Below are 21417 nucleotides of genomic sequence, written 5' to 3' on the forward strand. Positions count from 1 at the left end.
GGACTTGGAATATGACATTTCGGGAAACCACTGGAGCTAGGATTAAAGCCAAGAATTACCTACCCTCGCCCCCCCCAATAAAAAAACCACCCTGAGTATTATCATTCAATGGAAAAAAGTGAAGGTTCAATGACAGAAGATTTTCAAGCATTTGTGATGAAAATACCAGAGCCAAATGGAAGATTTGATCTTCAAATATAGAACTCTAGAATAGTATAAGAAGTTAATTGGGAAAGAAATATCATAAAAGACTTATTAGGATTTGTATGTTTATATTACTACCTTAGAACTTTCTTAGTATTATGGCTGTTTAGAGAGAGACAGAGACAGAGACAGACAGAGACAGAGACAGAGAGACAGAAGGCATAAGTGTCAGTTGAGTATGAAGGGATAATATTTTTTAAAATGATGAAATTAAGGGGGGAGAGAGGAATGTCCTGGTAGAAAGGGAAAGGTGAAGTGGAATTGTGAAGACTGTCTGCCATTAAAAAAAGCAAGAGAACTTTTACAGTGGAGGAGAAGCAGGAGAGGAAAGAACCTTGTTTTCATCAGAATTGTCTCAAAGAAGAAATCACTTTATGTAATATGGCTATACAAATCTATCTTATCCTGCAGGAAAATAGGAGAGAAATAGGGGATGGGAATGGGGAAGGGTGATAAAAGAGAGGGCATGTTGGGGGAAGGAGTGGTCAGTATCAAAACAGTTTTGAGGAGGGACAAGGTAAAAGAAGAGAGAATAAATTGGGGGAAAATAGATTCTTGATAAGACTTCATTTTTCAAACATAAATGGAATTTAGTCAAATTTATAAAAAAAAATATAAGAGCCATACCCCAATTGGTAAAAGATCAAAAGATATGATCTATGCCCAAAAGACTATAATTCATGAATCACCTTTGACACCACTACTAGGCAAGAATAACAAGAGAGACTTCTTTTTTTTTTTTAAGGGAAATAATTATCCATCTATCTACAAAAAATATTTATAGCAGCTTTCTTTTCAGTGCAAAACACTGGAAATTGAGGGGATACCCATCAACTGGGGAATGGCTGAATAAATTGTGTTATGTGTTTGTGATAGCATATTATTGTTCTGTGGGATGGTGAGCAGGATGCACCCAGAAAGTCTTTCATGAACTCAAAGTGAAATGTACTGCATACAAAATAAAAAAGCAATATTCTTGGATGACCAACTGTAAATAACTGCTATTTTCAGCAGTACAATGATCCATGACTATTCTGGAGGACTTATAATGAAAAATCCTATTCATACCCAGACAATCAGATACTGATTATATCTGAATACAGATTGAAGGATTCTCTGTCTCGGTCTCTTTCTCTTTCTCTCTCTCTCAACTTTATTTTTTAAGGGTTTTGTTTTTCATCAATGTGGAAGAGCTATATAATTTTTCACAACATGATTTTTATGGAAATGTTTGTATAACTTCATATGTATCATCTTAATTGGGGAGGAGGGGTGGATAATGGAGAGAACCTGGAACTCAAAAGTTTTAAAAACAAATGTAAAAAAATGTAACTGAGTAAAAACATTAAATTAATTAATCAAAGAAAAATATTTAATTCAAATTTTCAGTACGTTGGAACCCATTTTTATAAATATTCCTAATAGTCTATTTATTAAGTATTCCTTTGCAATACAAACATTTATTAGCTGCTTTATTTTGTTATAGTTTTAAATATTAATATAGTTAGGGGATAGGAATTGGAATGGTAATTTCAGTAGCATAGGAAATTGCCAGTGAGGAAACTCTCTTTACCACTAAACAGAGCTCTGGTTCTGAAGTCAGAAAGACCCAATTTCAAATTTCACCTCAAATATTTAATTAGCTGTGTAATGCCGTGCACATCATTTAACCTGTTTTCCTCAATTTCTTCAATTGTGTAGTTAGAATAATAATAAATTCCAGAGTTATTGTAAGGATCGAATGAGTTAATATTTGTAAAACCCTTAGCATGATGTCTAGTATGCAGTAGAATCTTCAGCATTTCACATTTCTTTCTTATTTACATATAAAAACAATTTTAACATTTAAAAAATTGAGTTCCAAATTCTCTCCCTCTTCCCTCCTCTTTGAGGAGGCAATCAGTTTGCTATAGATTATACATATGCAATCATATAAAGCATATTTCCATATTAGCCATGTTGCAAAAGAAAACAGAAAAAAATAAAGTAAAAATGGATTCTTTATAAATGCATTTTTCCTTCCCTCTTCCCTTATCAAAGTACATTATTGTTTGTTCTGTACAATATAGATAATGTTTATATTTTCTGAGAATTGAGCAGGGAATATAAAGCTTGAGAATATTTAGTTTGATACCATAAAGATTACCCAAAAGGCAGTGTTTGCTTTTGTGTATCTCAGCTTTATCAGAACCCATAGGAAAAACCTGTGTCTTGTTTGTCCCCACACCATCTGAATTAAGCAAATTTGATTATATCAGCAAATCTAGTCACTGTTCAGTATAAATGGGTCAGAACAGGTTCTTCTCATCCCAAAAATGTCCCTATTGTGAAAGAATATGACCCAACCTGCCATGCTACAACAAGAGTCCTGATTCAATAAAATAAATTCTCTGGGATCTTGCTTCAGGCAAACTTCCCTAACCTATAGTGATGCTATATGTAAGAAATAAGATAGTGATCCTCACACAATAAAGTTTTTTTTTAATAATCAATTTACTACAATTAGCTCTAAATCTCTGTATGATTTTTGGTATAGTGTAAAGAACTTTAGCTTTGTGATTAGAAATCCTAGGTTCAAATGTTACCTCTGAAACTCTTCTCAAAGTCACATATTACTCAGGTATGAAGTGATAGAATTGGTATAAACGGTCTATGAGCTCTTTCCAGCTCTATACCTATAGTGATAGCAAAAGAAATTTTAAAAATTAACAATAATACACTTTTGTATGTTTCACAAAGAAGTATTTTTTCAAAAGTCAATCTTTCTAGCCTTCACACTTATGCTATCATTATTCATATGTCTAACAAATGCAACATATTGATAGTATTATAAAACATGACCCTAAAATTTTCAGACTAAAAATTTTAACTCTCCACATCTACTGATGTTTATCGATTTAGATTTGAAAGTGATCTGATGCATTATCAAGTTCAACCCCTTCATTTAATAGATAATTGAGTTTCAAAATATTAATTGCCTTCCCCAGGATCCCACAGCATTTAATAAGTATGGAAATAAGCATTTATTAAGCACGTTCTACATTCCAGGCACTGAGTATTTTTATAAATTTTAGCTCATTTCATTCACTGAATAGTCTTGAGAAATAAATACTATCATTGTACCCATTTTAAGGTAAAGAAAACTAAGGAATCAGCTTGTTCAAGGTAATGTGACTAGTAATAGCAGAGGTAAGATTTTGACTCATCTTCTAGGTCCTATTCTCTATTCACTGTGCTTCTAAGCTGCTTCACTAGCATTAGGTGATGTCTTTAGTGAATTTTAAAACCATGTCTTTCTTATTCCAAGTTTAATGGCCTATTTCTAAAAGTATTCTGTTATAAGCTTTCCATTTGACTGAATAGTTTTACCTATAGAAAATATCATATGTGACTACCTCTGTCGTTAAAATAGATAACTGAATTTGTAATATTCAGTAGGAAACCTTCATATAAAATCATCAAGAGTCTCAGAGAACCGAAATAGTCAGAAGGAGAGATTTATTTATATGGAGTTTACATTAAACTCTGTGTAGAATTCACAATCTGACCACCCTGCCTCAGTTCTGTCCATCCATTTTCCTGTGTGCATTTTTTTTAAAAAACCTGCCTTGTTTTGGAATCCTAAGAATTCATTTCCTTCTGGTAAAATTCCTGTTTACTGGGGAGAGCATCTGGTCAGACAGAGGTACGAATGCAACAGAAGAAAGGACAAAGTAGGTCAAATACAATGTTGTACTTGTTTGTTTCCACTGTTTGAGTTCAATAAGTCTCTTATTCATCAATTTTGAAAATTCATCTATGGATATTTTAGCAAAAACAATGGTAACACAGCTATTGCTTTGTTTTTCTAAACACAAGCCAAAGTATTCCAAAATGTTTTCCCTTGTCTTTTGAGATATGCTCTAGGTCTAACAAGAAATACTTTGCACCATTTTACATTTCTTCTTAAAGAGTTTTTACAATATATATTTTCTAGACCTATTTCTAACTGAAGAGCCACAAAATCATGACATTCTATTCTAGAAAACTCTATGAGTCTTGTAATGATTAAAATTTACTTGGAAACACCAAAAGAAGTTATAAGCATATCCTAACTGCCTACTGACAACTGACTAAAAAAACAAGACCCAGAAAAGGAACCCAAAGAAGTTCAGAGAGTCAAAAATAGTCTCAGCATCCAGGTTACTGGGATTTATATCCAACCTCTGACACCTACCAACTGTATGTTCCTAGTGCGTTCACTTTAGCCCTACATTGTACCAGTCAACTATCTGAAGCTATCAATTTCCAAAGAGAAATGTTGTTGAACTCTCCTAGGATAAGGATACTCAATGGAAGCACACTAAAATGATGTATTCAAATGAAATTATCACCTGTGATTAAAGCACTTATCCCATTACTTTGCAAAGAGTTAATACTAAATAAGTGTTGTTATGAGCCAGAACTCTGTACTTGAAACAAGGATTCTTACAAGGCGCTTACTTGGTGGAATTGATAAGACAATTGCTATCTAGTTTAGCATAGTGATTAATAGTTCTCTAGTTTCAGCACATGTACTTAGTACTTAATATTGTTCTACTAGATTGGCACCTATTCTACAAGATTCACACCTATGATAAAGTAATTATAATAGAGCATATAAGCTGGGACAAACTCAGCCAGATTCATTCATTCCCTCTAACACCACGGTGGTGGCAAGCTTCTCCTTCATTTCTCCATGAGACCAAGGCCTGTCTGAGCCAGAGCCAGAGACTTAGAAGGGCTCAGAGACAGATTCAGAGAAGACAAAAGACTGGAGACAGGAGCACAAGCTCTCGGATTGAAACAGACTTCAAAACAGAGGTCGTGGTGGTGGTCCTCCTGCTTCCTCCACAGAAACCAAGACACATTCTTGAAGACCTCAAGAAAACTAGCCCGGGGTCCCAGGCAATGAAACTAGATTGTAAAAGAGATAATAAATTATTTGGACTTTATCCCTGGCTATTCATGTGGTGATTACTCTGCTGAAATGAAGGTCATTCCAAAGACCTCTAGAAAATGAACCAGAACACTACATGTGTTGTCATAAATCAGGACAAAAGAGTAAAGACTATCTATCTATCTATCTATCCATCTGTCCTTCCATCTGTCTAATTATCTATCTATCTATCTATCTATCTGTTGGTCTGTCTGTGTGTGGCATGGAATAGCAATATAGGCTGTTATTAAGAGTTCACGAATAATGCACTTGGCCATTACTGGATCTGTATCTCAGAGAGCTTATAAAATAGGGAAAAGGACCTATATGTGCAAAAAGGCTTGTAGCAGCTTTTTTCATGGTGGTAAAGAATTAGAAAATGAGTACATACTTATCATTTGGGTAATGACTGAATAAGTTATGGTATAGGAAACTAATTAAATATTTTTCTTGTATAAAAATGATGAACAGACTGAGATTAGAAAAGCCTAGAAAAATTTATATGAACTGATATTGAATGAAGCAAGCAGAACCAGAAATACATTGTACACAGCAACAAGATTGTGTGATGATCAGTTTAACTATGATAGAGTTCAGCAATTCAGTAATCCAAGGCAATCCCTATAATCCTTGGGTGGAAAATAACATATATATTCAGAGAGGTAATTATAAAGACTGAATGTGTTTTCATCTTTTATTTTTATTCTTGTATTCATGTATAACCTAAAAATAAAATAAAAAGGAATGATGCATTTAGAATTATAACAATTTTTGGAGGGAGTATAGGGAGCATTTGTTTCAACTCTTCCTTCCCTCCTTAGCCCTTTGTCATTACATGACTACAAACTTCATTAATTTTAATTATTTTCCTCTTGCTCTTCTCTGTATCTATTCTGATCCTGGATTGCTTGGGGTTGCTAAATATGAACTGGATGCTAAAGAGTAAAAGCCAACATTACCCCTACTATGGGGTCAGAAGATAGAAAGCCAAGGAGCAGTAGACATCAGAGGAATTATTTGCCAGTACTGAAGTGCATTGGCATGGAACTCAAGTAATGTTGATTCCAAGGGGAGTAATGAGGTAGGGCACTGAATAAGCAATGTGCTTAGTTCACATGTGGGCTCAGGAACTTCAAAACTATGTGACCATGGGCAAATAATATCACTTTTGTTCTCCCATCAGTTTCCTATACTGTCAAAGCAAAATAATAACAGCATCGACCTCACAGGATATTTGTGTGGATGACATATTTTTAAGCACTTAGTACAGTATCTGGTACAGAGTAAGCACTATGTAAATATTTATTCTTTAAATCTCCCCTTACATGGCTGACTCTCTACCCACTATGTCTCATTAGCACCCAATTATAGTATTTTATACTTGCTTCTCAAACTATCATGGAAATTAACTCAAATTCAAATTTTGTTTTCAAATACTTCCAGTATATAATGTATTCTTCTAGGGAATGTCTAGGTAGATTCACTGAGTGCAAATTGGGAGAATTCCTGAAGTCATGAAAATATATTGAGATTACTTCGGGATCATGTACTTAATTGAAGTTAATAATATTGCAACATTTCTTCCATTAATCACTTCTCCACTCTTACTTTTGTCACTTTAGCCCAGATCCCTACATTTTAATAGCCAAAATAGCCTTTCACTGATTTCTCCATCTTTCCAGTTTCTTCTTCAACAATCTTCCTGACGATAGAGAAATGTTGATTATGTAAGAATCTCATGGAAGCTTCCTATTGCATCATTCCCCTTTTTAATGATCTTCAGTGGCTCCCCACTGCCTCTCAAATGAGGCCAAATTACTGATATTGGTATGAATTATCTTCTGCAAGTTTGTTCTGTTCTATCTTTCTCACCTTATCTCAGCACTTTCTTTCATGTATCTTGTGCTCTGGCTTTTTCTAATCCTTCTGGCTGGAAGTAGTCTCACCTTCTTGAAGTGTTGCTAGAGATCAGGATTTCTTAAGCATGCTGTATTCCAATTCTATATATATGGTAAAGAATTTAAAAACAGGGATCATGCTCCCTTTCTCTGAATCATCCAGTTACATGCACAATTATCTTCTCTCTCTGTTTCTGTGTATTTCTTTTTGTTCTTTCCTTTCCTCCCTCTTTTCTCCTCATACTCTTCTCTCTCTCTCTCTCATTTGTGTATATCTATGTAAATACCTTTTTTGTATATATTTGTATATATGTGTATGTGTGTGTACATATGTATATTGGAATCTGAAGAGGCTAGGTAGCAAAGTTGATGGAGAGCCAGCCTGAAATTAGGAAAACTAATCTTCCTCAATTCCACTCTCCAGTCTGGTCTCAGATACTTAGTAGCTGTGTGGCCAAGAGCAAGTCACTTAACCCTGTTTGCCTCAGTTTGCTCATCTTTTAAATGAATTGGAGAAGGAAATTGCAAACCATTGCAGTATCTCTTCCAAGAAAACCCTAAATGTGATCACAGAAACCTGGGCATGACCAAAAACAACTGAATAACAAAAACAATACATACATATACATACATACATACACAATACATAAATATGTATGTATATAAAATATACATACCTATGCACACAAACAGATATTATATATAAATTGTGTAAATATATAACACATATTTGCATAGGTAGATAATAATAATACTTCTCCCAGTGTACTGTTCTATATTTTTTCCTCTTTTCATTTAAATATATTTTATTAATGTTCTTTGTGCATAAATCTCTGCATATAGCTATATCACCAAATACATCATCTATCATCTTTTTTTCACCTTAATAGAACCCTTAATCTTTAAGAAATATACATGCATACACATATATATTTAGAAAATATATCAATATATTGGCCCTGTTTGAGAATGAATATTTCATTCTTTATCTCTCTATTACTTTTCTATCAAGAGTACACAAGTATACCACTCTTTTGGAGTTAGTATTATCTATCTGCAGCTTTGATCAGAGTTCTGAAGTTTTTTACAATTGTTTTTTCTTATTGCTTTTCATCCCATAGCATCAAGTAAGTTGGTTTTGTTTCTTCGACCCTACATCAGAGTAAAATCTTATCTGTTCTTTTTCAAAAACCTATTCACAGAATCAGGTAATTTTCAAGTCAAAAAAGACTCTATCTATTTATATCTACACACATACACATATAAACACATACAATAATATACTTACATATATACATATTCATATATACACATTGTTTATGTATTTATATAACACATACATACATATTTAAGATATGATCATTTAATCATTGCATGAAGAATTTCAAGGATGTACAGTCCTGTTACTTCTTAAAGAACAGCTTCCATTTCTGAATAGATCTCTTAGGATGATTCCCCTAACAAAAATGCAAAAACAAACATTTAAAATGCCAACTTATCATAAGCCACTTCAGATACATAAAATGTATCAGAAATGATCTCTCTTTTCACAAATCAATTCAAACTCCATATTCTCCATGAATCCTCTTCTTATTCTTCCAGCCTTTACTATCTTCCTCCACTTTACAATTATCTTGAATACATGTATATGTTTGGTTTTCATTATGAATATGCTTACATACTTCATTACATTTAATAAACTTTTTTGAGGTCAAACACTACATTTTCGTAGGGTGGGGTGGAGTGGGATGGAGTGGGAGGAGTGGGAAATTTCTCACTCCTAATCTATCTATATGTGTTTTTCACTACAAAACAATTATGGATTTATAAAGATTCTATATATACTTATATATGCACTTAAAACATCAAAAAATCCCAAAGTTCTTGATGATAGGTACCAAATCCCATTTGACTTTATAACTTCAGAGCCTGTCACAATACTTGATAAGTAATAGCAATTTAATTAAGGCATGTTGATTGATTCCTTGCCTTGAATATATCTATATAATTAACATGTGGGTGCATTGTTTTGTTAATTTGTTCCCACGTTTTTTTTTTCTCCCCAGTTTTCTCACACTCCTTCTATTATTCCCTTGACAGTCCAAGTGAGTATACAAGAAGCTTGTACTTGTGTAATTTGTGAATATTTTCCAAATATGTGGTATTTTTATATCTCTTGATTCCAGGCATTATTCTCTCTGATTTTTACTAATGTTATCAGATTCCTATATTCAAATTTAATGAAGCATTTATTCTCAATCAGAAATACCATTAAGATGATACAATTCCCCAAGTCTTATATATGAAGTTAGAGTCATAAACTTTATTTAGTGTGGGATGAGGGATGATGAAGAACATTTTCTGTTTAACTGGTGTTTTAAATTTTTCTGTTGTTGTGCCCCAATGACTTTCATAAGTCAAATAAGCAAGTTAAAGTTTATCTGTAATAAACGATGTCATATCTTTTCTCTGATTAGCTTCTGTAGGCATGCATATTAAGTAGTCTGTTAAACTCTAAAGTTGATGGACAAGTATTTTATTTTGGTTGGTGTTAAATCTTCAATAATATTAAGGAAGTATTAAAACATGCCATTCAAAAGTAGTTAAATATAAACAAATAAATCTGTCACATGAAGAAAAAAGCTCTTGAAAGCTCAGGTGTTTAAAATATGAAATGAATAAAAATATAGGTGTAGATATTTCTGTGTTGCAGTTATTGAAAAATATTAATAAAAAAAGACCTGTTAGGTGATTTTACGACCAATAAAACCTTTTGATTAACAGCATATAGAATCTTAGAATTTTTTAGTAGGAAAGACCTTGGGAAAGAAAGGAAAGAAGGCAGAAAGAAAGGAAGGAAAATAAGAGGGAAGGAAGTAAGGAAGAAGGAATGAAGAAAGGAAGGAAGGAAGGAAGGAGGGAGGGAAGAAGGGAAGGAAGAAAGGAAACAGAAAGTAAAGTAGGAAGGAAGGAGGAAGGAAAGAAGGAAGGAAGGAAGGAGGTAGGGGAAGAAGGAAGAAAGGGAAGGAAGGAGGGAAGGAAAGAAAGAAGAAAAGAAAATCATTTATTTAATTCCACCTATGCTCCAGACACTTAACCAAATGATTAAGTTTATTTGATTCCTCACAACTCTGTGAGGTAAGTGCTATTATTCCTATTTTATAGTTGAGTAAACTGAGGCTGACAGAAATTAAATGACTTGCCCAGCTAGTAAATGTCTGAGGGATGAATTTCAATTCATAGATCTTTTTTGATTCTGGGCCCATCATTCTATCCACCAGGAGCACTTGGTATCCTTTAGAGACCTTTTTAGTACTTGTGAGATCTAATAGAAAATCCCCACTCCAATATACCTAGTCAGTAAACATTCAGTCCTTTCTTTTAGACTTCCAATGAGAGTGAACTGACTCCTTCCAAGGGCAAAGAATTCTGCTTTGTAGCCCATAATTAAGAAATCTTGGGGCAGAGCCAAGATGGTAGAGAGCAGATATGGCTTTCTGTAATATTGTCTTACCTTCTCTCAAACCACCAGCACATTAAGCCACTGAACTGGTTTTGGAGTGACAGAACCCACAAATATGTGGAATCCAACACATTTTAAGAACAAGATACTTTGGAAGAACTTGAGAACAGGTCTGTTTCAAACAGTCTGCCGAGCCCAAACCTCAGTGTAGAAAGCCCAAGGCAAGGAGCTGTGACAGGGAGCCAGAGCATTGTGGCATCTGTCCACAAGGCAATCTTCTGTGAGCTCTTAGGCAACTCTGTGCTGGTTGCAAGCATGTGATTTAGCAGATTTGCTGCAAAATATTCAAATCAAATACAAAAGGCCAGTTGTAAGCCACTGAGCCTTGGAAAAAATTGGAACCTGACTGTGATTATTCACCATTGCAAGTCTGTCAGAAACACTGATCCCAGGGCAAAGTAAAGCTGCTATCACCTTTGCCTTAAGAGCAGATTTCAACCCTTAAAAATGAGCAAAAAAGCAAAAAGAATTCTGCCCATAGACAACTTTTATGAAGAGAGAGAATAGGACTCAAACCTTGAGGTTACAAAAGGCAAATCAATTCCAGATGAAGCCCCACAGGGAGATATGAGCTGATCCCATTTCACAAGGTTTTCTTGGAAGATTTCAAACAGGATCTTAAAAAGTGTTAGAAGAAAAATGGGGAAAGGAAATGAGATCTTTGCAAAAAGGTATGGAAAAGGAAAAACAGAAATTATTTGAAGAAAACTCCTTAAAATAGATTTGATGAAATGGGAAAAGCATATAACTTTCTACAAAATAAACTTCTGAAGTGGAAAAAGCATATAACTCCTTACAAAATAGATATGAAAAAAGATACCAATTCATTGAAAACAGAATTTGTGAAATGTAAAAAAATGTAATGAACAAAACAATTCACTTGGCCAAAGACAAAAGGAATTAAAAAAGGTAACTAAAGTAAATAATACACTAAAACTTAGAAATGAACAAATAGAAATGATTGATTCAATAAAACTTCAAGAATCAAACAAAACAAAAAAAAAAAAGAAAAAGAAAAAGTAGAAGAAAATATGAAATACCTTGTAGGAAAAATAACTGGCCTAGAATATAAATGTAGGAGAGACAATCTAAGAATTATGGCTTCCTGAAAGCCATGATGTAAAAAAGAGCCTAGACATCATCTTTCAAAAAATCATCAAAAAGATTTTTTTTTTTGGGGGGGGGGCAAAGCCAAGATGGCAGAAAGAAACATGACTTTCTGTGACCTAATAAGATAATAAGACCTTCTCTCAAACCAATAGCAGATTAAGCCTCTAAACTGTTTTTGGAATCAAACAATCCATAGATATTTCGATTGCAACACATTCCCAGAAAAAGATACCTTGGAAGTACTTCAAAACAGGTCCAATTCAAACAGGCAGGGGAACAGTCTGCTGAGCCCAGAGCACAGCACAGGGAGACCTGGGCAAGGAGCTGAGGAAGGGATTCAGAATGCTGTAGCTTCCAGGCACCTGGGAGTCTTCTGTGAGCCTTGTAGGCTAGTCTGTCCTGGTTGCAAGTAGGGGGTTTGGCAGATTTGATACAAAAGGCAAATTGTAAACCACCGAATCCCGGAAGAACTTGTGACCTAGCCAGGATTACCCAGGACTGGAAATCCATCAGTGAATCCCCCCCTCAAGGCAAATTAAATCAGCTGTCCCTCCTTTGCATTGAACAGACCTCAAACCTTAAAAAACATGAGTAAAAATCCAAAAAGAAGTCTCATCATACACAGCTTTTATGGAGAGAAAGAACAGATCTCAAATCCTGAGGTTCCTAAAAGCAAAGCAACTCCAGATGAAGCCCCAAAGAAATATATGAATGAGTCCCCATTTCACAATGTGTTCTTGGAAGATTGCATAAAGGATATTAAAAGAGAGTTAGAAGAAAAATGGGGAAAGTAAATACCATCATTGCAAGAAGGAATGGAAAAAGCATATAATTCCTACAAAATAGATATGAAAAAGACATCAATTCACTGAAAAACAAAATTTTTGAAATGGAAAAGAAATGCAATGAACAAAATAATTCAATAGGTCAATTATAAAAGGAGCTAAAAAGGTAATTGAAGAAAATAATACACTAAAAATTAGAATTGAACAAATGGAAGTGAATGACTCAATATGACTTCAAGAATTAGTCAAACAAAAACAAAAAAATGAAAAAAAAATAGAAGAAAATATTAGATGCCTCCAAGGAAAAACAATTGACATGGAAAATAGATCAGGTAGAGACACTCTAAATATTATTGCACTTCCTGAAACCATAATGAACAAAAGAACCTAGATATTATGTAACAGGAAATCATAAAGAAAAACTGCCCTGATATCTTAGACTCAGAAGGTAAAATAGCCATTAAAAGAATTCACAGATCACTTCCAGAAGGAGATCCCAAAATTAAATCCCAAGGAATATCATAGCTAAATTTCAGAACTATCACATCAAGAAATGCTATTACAAGCAGCCAGAAAGAAAAATAAATAAATAGAGAGAAGCCACAATTAGGATTACCCAGGACCTAGTAGCTTCCACCTTAAAGGACCAAAGGCTTGGAATCTGATATTCTGAAGGGTAAAGGAACCTGGATTACAGACAAGCATAAGCTATCAACTAAAATGAACATTATCTTTCAGGAAAGAAGATGGATATTCAACGGTATAGGTGAATTTCACCTATTTTGAAAGAAAATAACAGAATGAATAAAAAATTTGATCTCCAAACACAGAACTCAAGAGAAACATAGAAAGATAAAAAGGAAAGAACTCTTGAGGACTGTATTTCTGTTATGGGTATACTTAGAGCATTTGAGTATAATTTGATTTTATTATGATAATATGAAAAAGAAACTAGAAGTGGAAAGACAATCATACTGGAAAAAAGAGAAAAAAGGAGGTAAAATAAGGGAAATTACATCTCAGAAAGAGGCAAAGGAGAGCTATTATAATTGAGGCAAAGAAGAGAGTGGGATAAGCATTGTGTGAATCTTACTCTCATCAGATTTGGCTCAAAGAGAGAATGTCAGACATATTTGATTTCACAGAGAAACTTGTCTCAACATATAGGAAAAGGGGGAAAAGAAAGGGAAAGAATACTATAAAGAAAAACACAAGTATTAGGGGAAAGATGTAAAAAAAGGAAGGGACTAAAGAGGAAGGGCTAGTTGAAAAAGCTGGTCATCAAAAGCAAAATAATGGAGAGGAGGGAAGGAGGAAAGGACAGAGAAAAGCAGAACTTAAAGTAAATAAAATGGCAGGAAATGCAGCTTTTGTTATTTTAACTATGAATGTAAATGGGATGAACTGTCCCATAAAATGGAAGTGGATAGTGGACTGGATTAAAAGCCAGAATTTTACAATATGTTGCTTACAATAAATACATTTAATGTATAGTGAATATATACAGAGTGAAGGTAAAGGACTGGAGCAGAATCTATTATGCTTCAGGCAAAATAAAAAATGCAGGGGTAGCAATCCTGATCTCAGATCAAGTAAAAGCAAAGATAGATCTAATTTAAAAAAATAAGGAAGGAAACTATATTTTAGTAAAGGGTGCCATAGATAATGAAGCAATATAAATACCAAACATATCCAACAAGTGGTATAACATTCAAATTTCTAGAGGTAAAGTTAAGAGAGCTGCAAGAAGAAATATTCACCAAAACTACATTAGTGGGGTATCTCAACCTTGCTCTCTCAGAACTAGATAGATCTAACCACAAAATAAATAAGAAAGAAGTTAAGGAGATAAACAAAATGTTAGAAAAGTTAGGTGTGATAGATCTTTGGATAAAATTGAATGGAGACTGAAAGGAGTTTACTTTTTTTTCAGCAGTTCATAGAACTTATCAAAAATTGAATATGTGTTAGGGTGTAAAAAGCTCAAAATCAAATACAGAAAGGCAGAAATACTAAATGCATTTTGTTCAAATCATGATGAAATAAACATCACATGCAATATGAGGACAGGAGAAAATAGACCAAAAGTTAATTGGAAATTAAATAAATTATGACACAAATAGGGTTCTGCTAGCTAAACTAACTAGGGTGAAAACAGAGAAAGAAAATTATAGACCAATTTCCCTAATGAATATCGGTGCAAATATCTTAAATTAAAATAGCAAAGAGATTACAGAAAGTCATCCCCAGGATAATAGGCAATGAGCAAGTAAGATTTATACCAGGAATGCAGGGCTAGTTCAATATTAGGAAAACTATTTGCATAATCAAATATATCAATAATCAAACTAATAAAAATCATATGATTATTTCAATCGGTGCATAAAAAGCATTTGCTAAAAACCCATTCCTATTAAAAACACTAGAGAAAAAGGGGCAGTTAGGTGGCTTAGTGGCTAAAGCACCAGCCATGAAGTCAAGAGGACCTGAGTTCAAATCTGGCCTCAGAAACATCATATGTAATGGGGACAAACAAGAACCATTTCCAATAAGCTCAAGAGTGAAACAAGGCTGCCTACTATTACCATTACTATTTACTATTGCATTAGAAGTGTTAGCTTTGGCAATAGGAGAAGAAAAAAGAGATTAAATGAATTAGAATAGGTCATGAGGAAACCAAATTATCAGTCTTTGCTGATAATCTGATGGTGGACTTAGACAATTCTTTAGAATCAACTGAAAAAGTATTGGAAAGAATTCATAACATTAGCAAAGTTTAGTATACAAACTAAATCCACATAACTCATTAGCACTTTGTTGGTAACATAGTCTAGCAGCAAGATATAAAAAAAGAAATTCCATTCAAAATAATTGTCAATAGTATAAAATATTTGGGATCTATCTGCCGACAAAAAGTTAGGAACTATATGAACACAACTACACAGCACTTTCCACACAAATAAAGTCAGATATAATCAGCTGGAAAAATATTAATTGATCATGGATAGGCCGAGTGAATATAATAAACAGAATAATATTACCTAAATTAATCCAATTATTTTGTGCCATAGCAATGTTTTTTTTTTATTTTAGAGAAATTATTTTACAGACCTAAATAAAAAGCAATAAAGTTTATCTAAAAGAACAAAAGATCAAGAATTTCAAGGGAATTAATGAAAAAATGCTCATGAATTTGGCCCAGTTGTGCCAGACCTAAAACTGTATTATAAAGTAGCAGTCATCAAAACCATTTGGTACTGGTAAGAAATAGACCAGTTGAGAAGTGCAATAGGTTAGGATCACAGGACAATTTTTAACAATGTTTTAACAAACTCAAAGACCCCAGCTTTGATGATAAGAACTCACTATTTAACAAAAACTTCTGGAAAAATTGAAAACTGCATGGAAGAAATTAGGGCTTGACCCACACCTAACACCACATACCAAGAGAAGATTTAAATAGGTTCATGTTTATACATAAAGAGTGAAATTATAAGCAAAATAGAAGACCATAGGATAGGTTACCTCTCAGATCTGTGGAGAATGAAGGAATTTGTGTCCAAAGAAGAACTAGAGATTATTATTGATCACAAAATAGATAATTTTGATTATATTCAGTTAAAAAGTTTTTGTACAAACAAAATTAATGCAGACAAGATTAGAAGGGAAGCAATAAATTGGGAAATCATTTTTACATTTAAGGATTCTGATAAAGGCCTCAATACTAAAACATATAGAGAAGTGACTCAAATTTAGAAGAATCTAAGCCTTTTTCCAATTGATAAATGGTCAAAGTATATGAACAGATAATTTTCAGATGAAGAAATGAAAACTATTTCTAATCATGTGAGAAGGTGCCCTAAATCACTATTGATCAGAGAAATGATAATTAAGATAACTGAGATACCACTATACTCCTCTCATTTTGGCTAAGATGACAGGAAAAGATAATGATGAATGTTGGAGGGGATGTAGGAAAACTGGCACACTATGACATATTTGGTGGAACTGAGATTGGATCCAGCCATTCTGATGAGGAATTTGGAACTATGTTCAAAAAGTTATCAAACTGTGCATACCCTTTGATACAGAAGTATTTCTATTGGGCCTATATCCAAAGAGAACTTAAAGGAAGGAAAGGGACCTGTATGTGCAAAAACTTTTGTGGCAACCCTTGTCATAGTGACAAGAAACTCTGTAGAATGGCTGAATATGTTATGGTATATGAATGTTATGGAATATTATTGTTCTATAAGAAATAATTTAGGAGGGCAATTTTGGAGAGACATGAAGAGACTCACATGAACTGTTGCTAAGTACAGGAAAAGAGTGGGTTGCTTGAGGAAGTTGGTGGTCAGAAGCAAAATACTGGGAAGGAGGGAAAGGGAAAAGAAAAGAGAAAAGCATAAATTGGGGTAAATAAAATGGCAGGAAATGCAAAAATTAGTTATATTATGACTATACTATAACTATGAATATGACTAGGATTAACTCTCCTTTTAAAAAGAAGCTGGTAGCAGACTGGATTAAAAGCCACAATCCTAAAATATATTGTTTACAAGAAACACAGTTAAAGCAGAGTGAAACATAGAAAGTAAAGGTAAAAAGCTGGAGCAGAATTTATTATGCTTCAGATGAAGTGAAAAAAAGCAATGGTTGCAATCCTGATCTCAGATCAAGAAAAAGCAAAGGTAGATTTAATTGAAAAAGATAAGAAAGGAAACTATATCTTGCTAAAAGGTACCATAATTAATGAAACAATAACAATACTAAATATATACATGCACCAAATGGTATAGCACCCAGATTCCTAGAGGAGAAGGTAAAAGAGCTGCAAAGAAGAAATAGACAGCAAAACTATACTAGTGGGGAATCTCAACCTTGCTCTCTCAGAATTAGATAATTGCAAAATAAATAAAAAGAAGTTGAGGTAAACAGAATTTCAGAAAAATTAGGTATGCTAAATCTTTGGAGAAAATTAAATGGAGACAAAAAGGAGTATACTTTCTTCTCAGCAGTTCCTGGGACCTATGCAAAAATTGACCAAATATTAGGGTATGACAACCTCAAAATCAAATGCAGAAAGGCAGAATTAGTAAATGCACTTTTTGAGATCATGATACAATAAAAGGCCAGGAGAAAATAGACCAAAAATTAATTAATTTAATCCTAAAGAATGAATGGATGAAACAGCAAATGATAGACACAATCAATAATTTTATCCAAGAGAATGATAATAATAAGACAACACAGTAAAATTTTTGGAAGGCAAGTAAAGTGGTTATTGGGCTAAATTTTATATCCCTACATGCTCTTGCATAAAATAGAGAAAGAACAAATTAAAAACCCTTCAATTAAATGCCAAATTTGAAATTCTGAAAATAAAATGAGAGATTAATGAAATTTAAAGTAAGAAAACTATTGAATTAATAAATAAAACTGAGAGTTCATTGTATGAAAAAACCAACAAAATAGATAAACCTTTATTTAATTTGATTATAAAAAGGAAAGAGAAAAATTAAATTGCCAGTCTCAAAAATGAAAAGGGAGAACTTTCCACCAATGAAGAGGAAATTAGAGTCATTATTAAAAGTTATTTTGCCCAACTATATGTCAATAAATTTGATAATCTTAGTGAAATGGAGAAATATTTACAAAAATATAGATTGCCCATCTTAACAGAAGAAGAAATAAATAATTTAAATAATCCTATTTTATTAAAAGAAATAGAACAAACTATTAATCAACTCCCTAAGAAAAATATCTCCATGACCAGGTGGATTTATATGTGAATTCTGCAGTTCATTTAAGTTCATGTAAATTTCCCCAGACCTCTCTAAAATCATCCTGCTGATCGTTATTTATAGAGCAATAATATTCATTAACATTCATATACCATAACCTTTTCAGCCATTGTCCAACTGATGGGCATCAATTCAGTTTCCAGTTTCTTGCCACTACAAAAAGGCTGCCACAAACATTTTTGCACATGTGTGTCCCTTTCCTTCCTAGAAGATCTGTTTGGGATATAAGCCCAGGAGAAACACTGCTAAATCAAAGGGCATGCACAGTTCGATAACTTTTTGTGTATAGTTCCAAATTGCTCTGCAGAATGACTGGAACTGTTCACAGTTGCACTTTATAATACAGTTTTATGTCTGGCACAGCTAGGCCACCTCCATTGGCAATTTTTTACATTAATTCACTTGAAATTCTTGATATTTTGTTCTTCCAAATGGACTTTGTTATAAATTTTCTAGATATGTAAAACAATTTCTTGGGAGTTTGATTGGAATGGCACTAAATTAATGGATTAATTGAGGTAATATTGTCATTTTTATTATATTTACTTGATCTACCCATGAGCACTTGATATTTTTTCCAATTTTTTGGATCTGACATTATTTGTGTAGAAAGTGTTTTGTAGTTGTGTTCATGTAGTTTGTGACTTTTTTTGGCAGATAGACTCCCAAATATTTTATATTACCAAGTGTTATGTTAAATGGAATTTTTCTTTGTATCTCTTTTGCTTCTGGACTTTGTTGATAATATATAAAATTGCTGATGATTTACGTGGATTTATTTTGTATCCTGCAACTTTATTAAAGTTATGAATTGTTTCTAGTAGTTTTTAAATCCATTCTCTATGGTTCTCTAAGTATACCATCTTAACATCTGCAAAAAAGTGGTAACTGGGTTTCTTCATTACCAACTCTGATTCCTTTAATCTCCTTTTCTTCTCATATTGCCAAAGCTAACAATTCTAATGTGATATTGAATAGTAATGGTGATAGTGGACAAAAGTGTTTCACCCCTGATCTCAGAATGGTTCTAGTTTTTCCCCATCACATATGATACTTGCAGATGGTTTTAAATATATGCTACTGATCATTTTAAGGAAAAGTACATTTACTTTTCTAGTGTTTTAAGAGGAATGAATGTTAGATTTTATCAAATACTTTTTCTGCATAGTTTGGTTATTCATATAGTCAATTATGCTAATAATGTTCCTACTATTTAACCAGCCCTGCATTCCTGGTATAAATCCTATTTAGTCATAGGGTATTATCCTGGGGATGACTTTCTGTAATCTCATTGCTAATACTGTTTAAATTTTTTGCATCAATATTCATTAGGGAAATTGATTTATAATTTTCTTTCTCTATTTTCACCCTACCTAATTTAGCTATCAGCATGATATCTATGTCACAAAAAGAATTTGGTAGGATTCCTTCTTTCCTCTTTTTTTTTCAAATAGTTTATATAGTTTTGGAATTAATTGTTATTTAAATGTTTGATAGAATTCACATGTAACTCCATCTCTCCTGTAGATTTTCTCTTCAGGAGCTGATTAATATCTTGTTCTATTTCTTCTGTTAACCTCAGTATTCTATATTTTTGTAGATATTCCTCCACTTCATTTAGATTATCAAATTTATTGACATATAGTTGGGCAAAATAACTCCTACTTATGCTCTAATTTGCTCTTCATTGGTGGAAAGTTCTCTGTTTTCATTTTTGAGACTAATAATTTGATTTTCTTCTTTCCTTTTTCTCATCATATCAACTAAGGGTTTATCTATTTTATTGTTTTTTTCATAAAACCAATACTTAGTTTTATTTATTAATTCAATAGTTTTCTTACTTTCAGAGTTATTAATCCCTCTTTTTATTTTCAGAATTTCAAATTTGGCATTTAATTGAGGATTATTAATTTGTTCTTTTTTTTTTAGTTGTAAGCCCAATTCATTGATCTTCTCTTTCTCTATTTTATGCAAGTAAGCATCTAGAGATATAAAATTTATTCCAATAACTGTTATGGGCCAGAACTCTGAACTTGAAACAAGGATGCTTACAAGATGCTAACTCAGTGGAATTGATGGGACAATGGTTATCTAGTTTAACATGGTGCTTAATAGTTCTCTAGTTCAGTACATGTACTTAGTACTTAATATAGTTCTATAAGATTCACGCCTATGATAATGTAATTATAAGAGAGCATATAAGCTGGGACAAATTCAGCCAGAGTCAGAGCCAGAGAAGATAAGAGAACCAGAGATAGGAACTCAAGTTCTTGGAGCCAAGGAGAGAGAGATTCACTTCGATCTTCATCAGCCTTGTGGTGGCTGGCCTGTCCTCCTGCATTTTCTTTACTGAAACCGAGTCCCCTCTGAAGGCCATGAGAAAGTTAGCTTTCTAACTAAGTTAACTTTCTTTAACACCTGGCTATTCTTGTGGTGATTACTGAACTAAAACAAAGGCTGCTCCAAGTCCTCCAGAAAACCAAATGAGAACATTACAAATAACCAATTTGGCTACATCCCACAAATTCTGGTATTTTGTCTCATTATTGTCATTCTCTTGGATGAAATTATTTATTGTATCTCTGATTTGTTGCTTCATCTATGTATTCTTTAGAACTAGATTATTTAGTTTCCAATTAATTGTTGGTCTATTTCCAACCTTTTCTTGCATGTGATTTTTTATTGCATCATGATCTGAAAAAAAATGCATTTTTTTTATTTTACCTTTTTTTTCTCTTTTTCAAATATGATCCCCTTTCCACCTCTAGTTTCCTTTTCTTTTCATATTATCATACTAAAATCAAAACATATATGAATTTTCTAAGTATACCCACAACATATAGTTCTCAAGATTTCTTTCCTTTTTGCCTTTTTATGTTTCTCTTGAGTTCTGTGTTTGGAGATCAATTTTTTATTCAATTCTGGTCTTTTCATTCAAAATAGGTGAAATTACCACAAAACAAATAAGAAAGAAATTAAAGAAGTAAATAGAATATTAGAAAAATTAGGTATGTTGGATCTTTGGAGAAAATTGAATGGAGATAGAAAGGAATATACTTTCTTCTCAGCAGTTCATGGAACCTATTCAAAAATTGACCATATATTAGGACATAAAGACCTCAAAATTAAATGCAAG

At 33.0% G+C, this 21417-nt stretch overlaps 1 long non-coding RNA gene across 1 annotated transcript; it reads right to left on the bottom strand.

Annotated features, from left to right (window-relative positions):
* Nucleotides 1–2724: 2724 nt before the first annotated feature.
* On the bottom strand, nt 2725–8512 carry LOC116419334. Its single transcript, XR_004229608.1, has 3 exons — nt 8404–8512; nt 7034–7161; nt 2725–2879 (listed from the first exon to the last, which is right to left on the bottom strand). It is a non-coding gene; the product is annotated as an uncharacterized LOC116419334 (long non-coding RNA).
* Nucleotides 8513–21417: the final 12905 nt, after the last annotated feature.

The sequence above is a fragment of the Sarcophilus harrisii genome, chromosome 5 (genome assembly GCF_902635505.1).
Source record: "Sarcophilus harrisii chromosome 5, mSarHar1.11, whole genome shotgun sequence".
NCBI lineage: Eukaryota > Metazoa > Chordata > Mammalia > Dasyuromorphia > Dasyuridae > Sarcophilus > Sarcophilus harrisii.